The sequence below is a fragment of the Otolemur garnettii genome, unplaced genomic scaffold (assembly GCF_000181295.1).
Source record: "Otolemur garnettii isolate 467f Iridium unplaced genomic scaffold, OtoGar3 scaffold00177, whole genome shotgun sequence".
NCBI classification, from domain to species: domain Eukaryota; kingdom Metazoa; phylum Chordata; class Mammalia; order Primates; family Galagidae; genus Otolemur; species Otolemur garnettii.
This window is the reverse complement of record NW_003852572.1, coordinates 1,582,472-1,594,452: the sequence shown is the minus strand read 5'-3', so window position 1 is coordinate 1,594,452 and position 11,981 is coordinate 1,582,472.

The following is an 11,981-nucleotide window of genomic DNA, read 5'->3' as shown; positions in this document are numbered from 1 at the left end:
CTCCCAAGTAGCTGGGACTATAGGCGCCTGCCACTGGGACTATAGGTCCCCACCACAACACTTGGCTATTTTTTGTTGCAGTTGTCATTGTTGTTTACCTGGCCTGGGCTGGATTCAAACCTGCCACCCTCAGTGTATGTGGCTGATGCCGTAACCATTGTGCTATAGGTGCCAAGCCTAATATTCTATCCTTAATCAATATCTCTTTACTTCCTATGATCTTATTTAAAACAGTAATTTTAGACTATACTACATGCCATTAGGTTATTTTAGGAACAGTTTCTATTGATGTTTTTCTTTTGAATGGACAACACCTTCCTATTTCTTTGTAGGCCCTGTGATTTTTTTTTTTTAAACTAGACATTTGAATCCAATGAATTGTTAATGGTAGAAATTATATTCTCCATCTTCTCAGAGTTATCTGGGTTTAGTTATTATTTTTTGTGGATTATTTTCGTTTTTTTAATTGTTGTAGTCTGTCTCTACAAAGACCGGTCTAATACATAAGGATAAAATCTTCTCAGGTTTTTACTGAGCCTCTGGTATGTGTGATCATTTTCTAATTTTCTTTGTGTATGCAGTTGTTTTTTATGGACTGGCCTTTAATGTCTGGCTCCTCCCCAAAAATAGAAAAATAAAAGGGGAACAAAGTCGGACACCAACCATGTAAACTCCCCAGAAGTTACTTCTCCTAGAGTGAAGGGGCTGCAACAATGGGTGAGGGGAAACAACAATGGCACCTTTTTTTTTTTTAATATACCTCCATGATCAGAAGCAACAATCAGCAATCAGAGAACAGATGCCAGAGGTCTGAAGGACAGGTTGCTCTTTTTGCCCCACCATGGCTCCCACAAGTTGAGTGCAGACTCCTTCTGGAACATGTTCGTAGCTACCTACTGCCATCAGCTAAAGGTAGGAATGAGTAGCTACTACTATACTCAGGGCTAAAGTCGGCTAAAATTAATCTCAACTTACCATCCAATTCCCCTGAAAGCTGCAAACCTTCTATAGATTCAAGAGTTCAAAATATAATTGTGCATCACTTAAAGAAGGGGATCCATGCTGAGGAATTTATCCTTAGGCAATTTTGTTGTTACACTAACATTATAGAGTATATTTACGGAAACTGTTGCTATAGCCTTCTGCTCCTAGGGTAAAATCCTGCACATCATGGTACTGTACCGAACAACATAAGCAATTGTAGCCCCAAAATATAAGATGTTATAATCTTATAGGATCACTGTTACGTGTGCAGTGATCACCAAAACATCATTCTGTGGCCTGTGACTGCTGTTACCTGACAGATTCTGCTAGTGCAATTTTTATACAGATGGGTACACAGACTCCTGGAGCTTCTTACTCTGCCATTTTCTCAGAATCCCTTACCTGTTTCATTTCTTTTTTACTTCACCATGTTCCTGGCATAAATTTTGCATATAAGATGAAAATCATATGTTTTGAAGGAATCGATATTTTATGTGATATCAAATCAAGAGTATTTTGAAGAGAAGCCTATTAAGATTTCTCTTTCAGAAAATTTGGGAGACCCACTACATCTACTTTTTATAGAAATTTTCCCATGATTCCAACTACCCTGGCTGTTTAGCTGAATAAATAAATGATTATATCCAAAAAGCTGCCAGTTTTAGGAAGAAATATGCTTCTAATGGATGAGTTCTCTCATTCTTTATCTCTGTTTCTCACTCTTTCTTTAACACGCACACATACCAGTAGGCTTTGATTTTTCCAAGTCAAGGAAGATTTAACTCCCTCAGGCAGGAGTAGGCAAACTTCTTAAAAGGCCAGATTGTAAATATTTTACACTTGTGAGTTGCAAACTCTCTTGTATCTACTCAACTCCAGAGTTTTAGTGAAAAAGCAAATGTTGTTAATGTTTAAGTGAGTATCGTGTTCCAGAATATAACTTTATATACCAAACTGAGTGAGTAATTTTAAGGCCTACATTTGGTTAATTCTTGACAGTGAACATTATGAATTAAAAAGGCAAAAAGAGGAATTTTAAATCACCATTCCTACTAATAAAATATATATATATTCAATAGAACTTGCCTACAGTGGTAACTTTCCATCTCTGTTTTCAAATTTGTTAAAATATAGCTCTTCTTATCGTATTAAAAAAATAATTCCCATAAATCTAGATTTCAAAAACTAAATGTAAGTCAAGGAATAATTCTCATTTAAATTCTGTATTTTTCTTTCTTTCTTGGTAGTTTATGTGATTAGTCTTTATTATAATACAACGCAACTTCCTTTAAACTATCGTGAAATTATTTCTATATATCTACATATAATTTTATATCTGTATCTACCTATCTATTTTTGAGAATGTTTTATCTGTCAGCTTCCAGATTTTCAAGGGCATGAAGCATACATTATTTTAAAATTTCTTCACAAAGCCCTTTTGTTAAAGGTGTTTGAAGAGCTTCTTAAAGGGAAAGCACAATTGTTTGCAATTGTTTGAAAGTAATTACTATTTCTTAGATTAATATCATGCAGACCAGTTAATCCTGGAAAATAACGTTAAAGTTATCTCTCAAAAATATTAAATAAGACTTCAGGGTATATAAGAATTTTTAAATAATGACTGAACTAACTCTTTTTCTTTTTAACTCCAGATTATTTGAAACTGCCATAAGATTTAGGTAGGGCTTGCCGACTTACATGTTAGTTAAATCAAGGAAAGCCTCTTTCTTCTTACTTTAATTAATTTGGCCCTTTCTGTAGAGGGGACAGATGTCAGGGGTCTCCACTTGTTTTTAGTCTCTCTTCTTATCTTTCACTCATAAAAATTAACATGGGGCAGAAAATAGTAAGAAATGTTAAAAGGTTCTTGATTCTCATCAAATGAGAATTTCTAGCAAAGTATTCATTTTAAATAAAACTGAAAGATTTTAAAGTGAAATTATGAAAAAAAAGGAGCAGAGGAAACTCTGATGAATAAATTGCTAAATTATTTCATCAACCTCAGTGAGACAGCACTAAATGTTTAATAGCATTATAATGATGATGAGCTCAAAATTAGATTGCTTCAGCAGCAACGTCCAGAGAGAATGCTTAATGCATTTTAAAATGTTTTGTAGATAGAATTTACATAGATAGGGATAGTTAGATACATATATAGATATCAACCAATATTTGCTTTGCTTTGAAAATGGTTTATTATTGCAATCTACAACAAGAAAATATTAAAACATTTTGTATGGTCAATGAAAGAGGCAAATTAACCAGTTGCCATGGGATTTTTAATTGGAAAATTGATGACCAAATGCAGGCATGCTAATAGAGTTTAAAGTATTATTTTTGTAGTTCAAAGTTCAGAGTGTTGATCATTATATGATGAAACCAGCTAAGATTAGACAACTTCAATAAATTGAGGATATCAAAGAGAAGTAGCAAATTTTCCCATCTTCTATCTTTTGTGATTGCATAAAATGATACATGTTATGCCTCTAAGTCAATGAGGCTCTGTTCCTAGAAAAACAAGCGGGAATATGTGAATTCCATTTTTTTGTTTACAAGTAGATTTAGAAGTTTCTATAAACTGAAGCCTAACTCTGTCTTTTGCTGTGATTCTTAGGTTTATGAATAAGCTAGTAGTAATAACATCCAGAATCCTAATTAAAAAATTGTAATAAATGCCCATAGTTTCTTATGTAGAAAAAGAGTTCTTTAATCCAAAGCACAAACTCTCAATCATTTATAAAATGTATTTTATCTTTCCTTGGTAATGAACCTTTTAGTGTTTCAAGCTATTCTTATCAGAGCCCTAGTATAACTTTGGATAAACTGGTGAAATTCAGAGAAATCTTTGCTAGAAAGGAAATCTGTTTTCCCAGCTCTGATAGAGCTGAATGAGAGCTTTAGATAATAATAATTGGCAAAGAAATGTGCCCATTCTCTTTTCTCTTCCATACGTTTATATACATTCAATCACTTAGCAATATTTTTTTTCTTTGCTAAACTACATTTTATAAAGAGAATAAAAACTATTGCTTGCTTGGAGGTCCTGGAGCTGAGCTGGCTATTCATTCAGCCTGTTAAACTGATCATATCATAAAATTTTAGTAAGGTCCTTCATAGTCCAGGCTTGTCAGCTCCTCATCGACAGTAATATTTTTAACAATGCAAGACGCACAATAAAACAGAAACGGGAGCTCATTGCTTACTTAGACTTGAAGAATTTATTATCAAAACAGAATGTTTTATAATTTAACAAGAAACGGTGAGTTTTCTGGGCCATATAACTGTCAGTTTCTGCTGGTTGGTTTTACTTTTAGCATTTGTTCCCAAACACTATTTGAGAATGGATATATCTGTGTCTTGGAGAGAACTCATGTCCGAATGAGACAGGATCCTGGGCACGCATCTGCTACTGACACCAGTCAGGACAGAAGACACTGACTCGGCCTTCCTTGTCTGGCGTCGGCTTCTCCGTCTGTGGATTGGTCAGGTCCATTTTTACATGGAAGTCAGCAGGGGTGAATGTGCGTGATTTTGTTTGCATAGCAAATCCAGGAAACCAGTACTTCCCCATCAAAATTTCCAAGGACAACAGGGATCAAAAGAGGACATAGGAAGATTTTACTAGCAGTCCTTTCACAGGAGGCTGGTGGTGAAGAAGCCTTGACAGTGTGGCAAACTGGACGGCACCTAGAGTCTAGCTCTAAACGCCAGTTCTCCACTTTTCCGCAATCCGGCGCATCAGCTAACTATGGGAGCCGGGTCTAGCGGCTACCATACTGTCCACCATGTGAAAGACGCTCAGTACTGCTGAATGAGTGCATGGATGTCACTCTCATGACAAGGAGAGAAAATTCAGAGCAAGAAGCCAGCACATATCTATAACCCATGAAAGAATCAGTGGTCGTAATTTTGTAAGAAAAACAAAATATCTTTTTCTTAAGTGCACAGTGAGGAGAGGGAATGTGAAGACCTCTGGGGCATATCTTTCAGTTTTCACATCTATTCTTTTTATTTAACAAGTTAAGTTTAGGGTGGTGCCTGTGGCTCAAGGAGTAGAGTGCCAGCCCCACATACCAGAGGTGGTGGGTTCAAACCCAGACCCAGCCAAAAACAGCAATTTAAAAAAAAAAAAAAAAAGGCTCGGCACCTGTGGCTCAAGCGGCTAAGGCGCCAGCCACATACACCTGAGCTGGCATGTTTGAATCCAGCCCGGGCCTGCTAAACAACAATGACGGCTGCAACCAAAAAATAGCAGGGCATTGTGGCAGCGGCCTGTAGTCCCACCTACGTGGGAGGCGGAGGCAGGAGAATTGCTTGAGCCCTGGAGTTGGATGTTGCTGTGAGCTGTGATGTTACAGCACTCTACCCAGGGACAGCTTGAGGCTCTGTCTAAAAAAACTAACTAAATAAATTAAATAAATAAACAAACAAAAAAACCCCACAAGATGAGTTTAAAAGCCACAGGTGTAGTTAACCAGAGTTGACTACCCATTATTATGTTTTGATAAATAGACGTTTCTAGAAAAGTTTCCTGTCTGTAGTAAGATCGAGCAGGAAGTGCAGAGCATTCTGACATAACCCCCAAACACTTGCACACATACCAACTTGAGAACTTCCACCAACATTCTCCACCAAGGCGGCACATTCGCTGTACAGATGAACCAAATATTGACACCTTATGATCCACCAAAGTACATGGTTTGCCTCAGGACCGGCTCTTCGTGTTGTGTGCGGGGTGATCCTTGACAAATGCACAGTGGCACATGTCCACTGCTGAGTGTCTCACAGAGTAGTTTCACCACCCTAAATTTACCTGCGTTCTGCCTTCCTTCCAAACTCCTGGCAACAACTGACTTTTCAAGTCCCACCTGTGTGCCTTTTTCAGATCATCCACTGCTAATTATTACAGTATACAGCCTTTTCAATTTGGCTTTCTTAATAAAATGAATTTAATTTCGTGCAAGTATTTTGATACTTTGATTTGTCATTTCTTGCTTTTGCTAAATAACATTCCTTTTTCTGGATGCACCAGTTTATTTGTTTTTTCCATGAAGGACATTGTGGTTGCTTTCAAGTCTGGGCACTTATGCACAGGCCTGCTGTAACATTGAGTCAAGTTTCTGTGGGGACATTGTTTGTGATTCATTTAGGTAAATGCCACAGTGTGTGGCTGTTGAATATCATGGTACGTTTATGATGCTTAGTTTTGTAAGAAATGACCAGAATATCTTCCAAAGTGTCTGTACCATTTTGCGTTTGCAGCAGTGATCAGAGAGAGTTCCTGTTACTGCACGCTCTTGCCAGAAAATGACATTTTATCAGTGTTTCAAATTTTATCATTCTAATAGATGTGTGGTGATGTCTTATTGTTGTTGTAATTTGGAAATCCATGATAGTGTATGATGGTGAGCATTTTTATATGCTTATTTATACACTTATCATCTGCGTATCTTTTTTAGTGAGAAGTCTGTTCAGATCTTTTGTGCATTTTTTTATTTCTTGAGTTTGACGGGTTCTGTTATTCAAAACGAAAGTTTTGTCAGGTATGTTTTTTACAACTATGTTCTCCTAGTATGTGGCTTATATTCTCATCCTTTTGATGGCATTTAAAACTTTTACAGAAGTTTTTAATTTTAATGAAATTTAGCTTATTAATTCTTTCTTTGGATTGAAAGTTTGGTGTTGAATCTAAATAGTCATCATGAAATTCAGTGCCACCTAGGTTTTCTCTTTTATTATCATATCGGAGTTGAGTAATGTGAATTAAATAAAATCTTAGCCCTTCACAGCTGAATAAATGGATCCTTTCTTGGGCCAGGACACCCATTTCACAAAGAAAAATCTTAAAGCTGAGTTGCCTGCCGTGGGGAGAAGAGATATGCCTAGTTATGCCATTTTTCTTTTGGAGTTATTTTCTATAATGACAAGATATGAAATCATTAACCAGTCTAAGGCCGTGGAAGAAAAACAAATAAACCATACCAAAGGCCATCAATTTATTTATCAGATCCCTTTAGTCTTGATATAGCCAGTATATGTCTTGTGGTTTGTGTCTGATTAACAGACTTCCTTATCTTAACTTGAAACCTTCTAGGCCTTTAGCCAAATCTTCATTTCCTTAACCAGTTGTAAGTCATAAAATCTTTAAACCCCCCTATAATCTGTGAGCCCCCACTTTAAGATATCCTGTCTATTCAGGCCATACCAATGTACGTCTTCCACATATTGGTATGTGTTCTTTTTCTCTCCCTAAAATGTATAAAATGAACCTGTAAGTGAAGGCTTTTTGCGCATGGCTCTCTGGGCCATGGCCACACATATTTGACTCAGAGTAAACCTCCTTGAATTATTTTACAGAGTTTGGGTTTTTGTCCTTTGACAATAATAATTATGTTTTACGTTACCTTAGGTTTATGATCCATTGTGAGTTGATTTTTGTGAAATCTGTAAGGCTCGTATCCAAGTTAATTTTGTGAGTGTCTGGAGACCCAGTTGTCCCCGCACACTTCCATATGTAATTGCCCTTGCTCCTTTGTCAAATATCAGCTAACTGTATTCGCATAGGTCCTGTCCTGGGCTCACTTTTCTGTTCTGAAACTGATATCATGCTCTCTGAGTGGCTGTAGTTTAGTAATCCCTGAAGATGGGCAATGCCAGTCCTCTGACTGTTCTTTAATCTCGTGTTGACTACTCTTGACTTTTTGCCTCCTCATGTAAACTTTAGAATTGGTTTTTCAACTTCCATGAAATAACTTTCTGTGATTTTCATTGACACTGCATTAAACCTATAGATCAAATTCAGAAGAGCTGACACCTTAAAAATATTGAGTTTCGGGCGGTGCCTGTGGCTCAAAGGAGTAGGACGCTGGCCCCATATATGGGAGGTGGCTGGTTCAAACCCAGCCCTGACCAAAAACCACAAAAAAAAAAAAAAAAAAATTGAGTCTTCTATCTATGAACATGAAATATCCCTCCATTTATTTAGTTTTTCTTTGATTTTTCTTCATCAGAGTTTTGCACTTTCCCTCATCTTGTGTATATTTTGTTGGATTTCTTTTTTCTTTTTTGGTAATGTAAAAGGTATTGTGTGTTTAATTTCAAATACCAGAAGATTTTATGCTGGTATAAAAAAGCTACTAACTTTTAAATATGTATTAACCCTATGTGCTATAACATTGTAATAGCTTGCAAGCTTTAGGATTTTATTTTAAATTCTTTAATGTTTTCTACATAAACAATTATGTCATCTGCAAATAAACAGTTTTATTTCTTCCTTCCCTATACCTTTTATTTCCCTTTATTGCATTAGCTAGGACTTCCTCTATAATAGTGAAAATGCATAGTGAGAGGGGCCGTCCTCCCACCCTTCCTGGTCACAGTGGAAATGCTTCCAGTTTCTCAGCACATGGTATGACGTTAGCTGTAGGTCTTCTTGTAACTGTTCTTTATCAAGTTGTGGAATTTCCCCTTTATTCCTAATTTGCTGAAAGTTTATTAGCATGAATGGGTGCTGGGATTTTGTCTAATTCTTTGTCTTTAACTGTTAATATCATTGTGTGAATTTTTTCTTCTTTAGTTCATTGATATGATGAATTACATTCATGGATGTTCTATGTTGCCTTGCATAGACAGCATAAATCCTACTCTGTCACAATGTGTATTTCTTTTATATATAGTTGGATTCAATTTGCCAATATTTTGGTGAGAATTTTTATATTTCTGTTTATGAGAGATGCTAGTCTCTAGTTTTCCTTTCTTACAGTTTCTTTGTTTTATTTTGTTAGGGTAGTGCTGGCCTCATAGAAGGAGTTAGCAAGTATTCCCTCTCTCTCTTTCTTCTTGGGGAGATGTAGACAACTGACATCATATCTTTCTTAAAATTTGCTTAAATTCACCAGTGAAGCCATCTGAGCCTAACATTTTCTGGTTTGGAAAGTTTTTAATTATTCTTTAATATAAATGGGCCTATTCAGAATGTCTATTTTTTCTTATGTGAGTTCAACAGATAGTATCTTTCAAAAATTGGTCCATTTCATCTAGGCTGTCAAATTTGATGGCATAGATATTCATAATATCCCTATTCTTTTAATGTCTGTGGAATCTGTAATAATGTCTACTTTTCATTTTTTAATTATTATTTTTTAATCTTTTTAAAATTAAATCATAGCTGTGTACATTAATACTATCATGGGGTACAGAGTGCTGTTTCTATATACAATTTGAAATACTTTCATCAAACTGGTTAACATAGCCTTCATGTCATTTTCTTAGTTACTGTGTTAAGACATTTATATTCTATATTTAGAAAGATTCACATGTACCCTTAAAGGATGGACCATAGGTATATCTTCTCATTTTTCTTAGTTAGCCAGGGTAAATATTTATTTAATTAGTCTTTTCAAAGAACCAGATTTTAGTCTCTGTGATTTTCTGTTTTCAGTGTCTACTGAAATTTTTCTCTAAGTTTTATTTTTCTTTATTCTCACCTTGTTTTAAATTTGCCTTGCTTTTTCTAGTTTCCTAATATCTAAGCTTAGATTATTCCTTTTTGATTCTTTCTATTCTAATGTGTGCATTTAATGCTCTAAATTTTCTTCTAAGTACTGCTTTTGCTGCAACTCACAAATACTGAAAAGATTTTTATGTTCTTTTAGTAAAAAATACTTTAAAATTTGCTTTGAGATTTTTATTTTCTTTGAATTGTGTTAGATGGTATCTCTTGCTATTAACTTCAATTGTAAATTAGTTGTTTTCTAAAAGTATACATTATATGGTCTCAATTCCTTTACACTGTTAAAGGTATGCTTTATAGTTACAGAATGTGGTCTATATTGGTGGAAGACCCACATGTGTTTAAGAAGAAAGGGTGAAGTACTCTGTACACTGGTCAGTTAAACTGAGGGCTTCCTTGTGCAGTTTGGTCCAGTGATGAGCTGATCAATTTTCTGCCTACTAGTAGAGGAATGTGGAAGTCTCCATCGAGGGTTGTAGAATATGTGGAAACAAATTCTATTTCTCTAATAGTGTATTTTATTTATCCTTTTAGTTTTATTAGGACGTGTTGTATGTCATCTTGGAGAATTGAATCTTTTATCACGATTCAATGCCCTTATGCCTGATAATGTTCTGTACCCTGAAAGCTGCTTTCTCTGAAGTTAACAGAACTACTTCAGTTTTCTTTTGATTAGTTTTAGCAACGTATCTTTTCTTATCCCTTTACTTATAAACTATCTGTGTATTTGTATTTAGAGTGGGTTTCTTGTACATAACATCATCAGGTTGTTTTTGATCCACCCTGACAGTTTGTCTCTTAATTGGTGTCATTTATCTTAACAGCGATTATTGATATAATTGCAGTAACATCTGTCATATATGTTACTTTTTGGTTCCTTTTCCTCCTTATTGGCTCTATTTTTTGTTTTCAACTATTTTCCTGCCTTTTCTGGTTTCGTTTAAGTATTTGTTATGATTCTGTTTCCTCTCCTTTCTTAGTATATCAATTATACTCCTTTTTATCTATTGCTCTGATTGCCCTAGGAGGGTGTCCAAACTGCTGCCTGGGTGCCATGTAGGGGTTATCTGAGGACCGTTTTGCTTAGCTATAGTGTTGGATCCTGCAAGTTATGCAGGAAACTTTTTTTTCTTTTCCTTTTTTTGCTCATTAACTTTTGTTAGTATTTATGTATTTAATTCATGGTTCAAGGCAATTCGTAAAGAAAAAGACTGGACACCCAGTTAGCGTTTGTAATATTTTCAAACATTTACTACCAATACAAGTCCACTTTCAAATAACAGTGTGCTGCTTCAAAGGCAGCGCAAGCACTTTCAGACCAGATGTTCCTGATTCCTCCCTCTTTGCTGTCATACACTGCACTCCCTACACATCCTTAAGCTATAATCATGAAATACACTTTTGATATTGTTATTTTGAACAACCTGTTATCAACTAGATTAAGTATAAGACAATAAAAGTTATCATATCTTTTATTTTGTTTCTCTTTTCTTTTTCTTATGTATATGCAAGGTATTTAATCCTTCTCATTTCTGTCTTTCTGAGTAACTTTTTTTAGCATTTCTTGCAAGACAGATCTACTGGTAACAAAGTCCCTAAATTTTTTTTTTGGAGACAGAGTCTCACTATGTCACCCTCAGGAGAGTGCCATAGCATCCCAGCTCACAGCAACCTCCAACTCTTGATCTTAAGTGATTCTCTTGCCTCGGCCTCCCAAGTAAGTGGGACTAAACACATCTACCACAATGCCCATCTATTTTTTGGTTGTAGTTGTCATTGGTGTTTGGCAGGTCTGGGCTGGATTTGAACCTGCCAGCTCTGGTGTATGTGGCTGGCTCACTAGCCACTTAACTACAGGTGCTGAGCCAAAGACCCTTAATTTTTGTTTGTCTGAGAACATCTTCATTTTTCTTCAATTTCTGAAGGATAACTGCACTTGTTGTTAGTGTGGGTTTTTTTCTTTCAACACCTTATATGTTCATTCCACACTCCACCTTGCATCATTTCTAAAGAGAAAGTCAATGTACTTCTTTGTTTTTTATTTTTTTAATTAAATCATAGCTGTATACATTAATGCATTTATGGGGTACAATGTGATTATTATTATTATTATTTTGCAGTTTTTGGCTGGGGTTGGGTTTGAACCCACCACCTCAGGCATATGGGGCCAGTGCCCTACTCCTTTGAGACACAGGTGCCGCCCAATGTGCTGATTTTATATATAATTTGGAATGCTTATGTCAAACTGGTAAACATAGCCTTAACCTCGCTTTCTTAATTATTGTGTTAAGACATTTATACTCTACACTTAATAGATTTGACATGTACCCTTGAAATATGCACCGTAGGTGAGGTCCCACTGATTACCCTCCCTATAGGTGAGGTCCCACTGATTACCCTCCCTATAGGTGAGTTCCCACTGATTGTCCTTCTTATAGGTGAGGTCCCACTGACTGCCCTCCCTATAGGTGTGGTCCCACTGATT